The sequence below is a fragment of the Erinaceus europaeus genome, chromosome 13 (assembly GCF_950295315.1).
Source record: "Erinaceus europaeus chromosome 13, mEriEur2.1, whole genome shotgun sequence".
NCBI classification, from domain to species: Eukaryota; Metazoa; Chordata; class Mammalia; order Eulipotyphla; family Erinaceidae; genus Erinaceus; species Erinaceus europaeus.
The window spans coordinates 45,976,130-45,978,574 of NC_080174.1; the positions used below are offsets into that span (position 1 = coordinate 45,976,130).

At 40.2% G+C, this 2,445-nt stretch overlaps 1 pseudogene; it reads left to right on the top strand.

The window, feature by feature from the left end:
- The first annotated feature begins 297 nt into the window (after positions 1-297).
- Positions 298-1,450, top strand: LOC103112986 (MKI67 FHA domain-interacting nucleolar phosphoprotein-like; annotated as a pseudogene).
- Positions 1,451-2,445: the final 995 nt, after the last annotated feature.

Here is a 2,445-nt window from a genome sequence, read left to right on the forward strand (position 1 = left end):
AAGGCAGAACTCTTACCTTCTTCACGCCCAAAAGAATTTTGGTCCATACTCCAATTGGGGGAGAAATGTTAGGAGAAAATTATTAGAGGACCCTGAAATCTAATTCCATTAGCACCCAGAGAGAGAAGAGGAAAAAGCAAAAGACATTCAGAATGAGTAAGATGTATTGGTTGAAGAAAGAGAGAGAAAAAGAGAGAGAGAAGGACCATAGAAAAAATGGGTAGATAGATAGATAGATAATAGTCAGTTTTTCTGGTGCACCGCCACACAGAGCACCTAGGTACGTGGGCTTACATCATGTCAGTCTTTGCCTGCCCAGGTAAACTGCTTCTGTCCCTGTGCCCAAAGGACAATGCCATATTTCAGAAGGAGATGTTGCAGGTCCGCTGGCAACAGAAGAAAGAAAAACTTGCTTCTGGAGTGATGTGGGCCACCTACCTTCAACAATTTATTTATTTATTTACTTATTTACCCTTTTGTTGCCCTTGTTGTTTAACATTGTTGTGGTTATTCATGTCATTGTTGTTGGATAGGACAGAGAGAAATGGAGAGAGGACAGGAAGACAGAGAGGGGGAGAGAAAGACACCTGCAGACCTACTTCACCACCTGTGAAATGACTCCCCTGCAGGTGGGGAGCTGGGGACTCGAACCGGGATCCTGCCTCCAATCCTTGTGCTTTGCGCCACATGCACTTAATCCACTGCGCCACCGCCCCGACTACCTACCTTCAACAATTTATGAGCTCCAGATAGTCATATTTCTCCCAGTATGGTGCTGTTAAAAGATTCAGACTACCCAGAATTAAAAGGACCGGAAGTAGCAAAGGCTATGTCTTTGTGGAGTTTGAGTCTGAAGATGTTGCCAAAGTAATTGCAGAAACAATGAACAATTAAGAGTCTTTTTGGCGAAAGACTCTTAAAGTGTCATTTTATACCACATGAAAAAGTACATGAATAGCTTTTTAAAAATGGCTATGTCCTGTTCAAAAAACCATCGTTCCCAGTGGTGAAACGGGTACAACCATGTCTGGTCACTTCTTCAAAAGCTACAGATGGAGAAGAGATTTAAAAAGAGAAAGAAAAAACTTACTCAAGAAGAAACTGGCTAAAAAATAAATTATGATTTTTTCCTTCATTGATTTTACATAAAAATGAAAAAGAAAGTGCTTCAAATGCTACTTCTAACACGTCTACAAAGAGTCAGGTTTTATCCAAGAAAAAGAAGAAAATGGTCTCAATCCGTTATAACACTCCTGAGAAGACTGAGGATTGCCAGTCTTCCACACCAGTTTGCACATCAACATTTCCGGAAAAACGAAAATCTGAAGTGGCTGAAACAAATGATGACAACGACGATGATGAAATAGTTTTCAAACAGCTTGTACCTGATGTCAAAGAAGAAACACAAGAGATTCAAGCACCTACACATTCAAGGGGGGGGGGAAGATGAAAAGAACAGTAATTCTGATTTCAGAATATATATTCTGAAAATTTGTATTTTGTTATGAAGACGGATTGTATTCAGCCAGATACTATGAAATGCAACCAATGACAAAAAACTGGAGAAAAAAATAGTTGGTTCAAACCAATAAGGAAAACAAAGTCAGGGTCTGGCAGGTGTTGCAGTGGATAAAGCATTGGACTCTCAAGCACAAGATCCCAAGTTCAATCCTCAGCAGCACATGGATCAGAGTTATGCCTGGTTCTTTCTCCTCTTTTCTCATTAATATATAAAAATTTTAGGTCTCGGGAGTCGGGCAGTAGCACAGCAGGTTAAGCGTACATGGTGCAAAGCTCAAGGGCCAGAGTAAGGATCCTGGTTCGAGCCCCGGCTCTCCACCTGCAGGAGGTCGATTTGCAATCTGCAATCGGTGAAGCAGGTCTGCAGGGCTCTATCTTTCTCTCCCCCTCTCTGTCTTCCCCTCCTCTCTCCATTTCTTTCTGTCCTATCCAACAACAACAGCTATAACACCAATAACAACTACAACAAGCACAACAACAAAGGCAACAAAATGGGAAAAAATAGCCTCCAGGAGCAGTGAATTCGTAGTGCAGGCACCAAGCCCCAGCAATAACCCTGGAGGCAAAAAATTTAGGTCAATAATTTTTTTACTGTATTACATCAAATGTAATATATGAAATGTTGAAATATACACCAGCTTGCAGTAGCCAGGTTTTTCTGCCTCTCTCAGTTTCCAGTTTCCTTCATACCTTTCCTGGCCTTTTTTTTTTTTTTTTGTCATTTTATTGTGAGAAATTTTGGTTTACAAGACAGCTGTTGACATGTGTAAAGCTTCCCATCTCCCCATTTTTATTCATTCTTCTTGGAGTGAAGGGTCACCATTAATGGTAGATTTAAGTCTTTTTTTTAATATTTACTTATTTTCCCTTTTGTTGCCCTTGTTGTTTTATTGTTGTAGTTATTATTGTTGGTATTGGATAGGA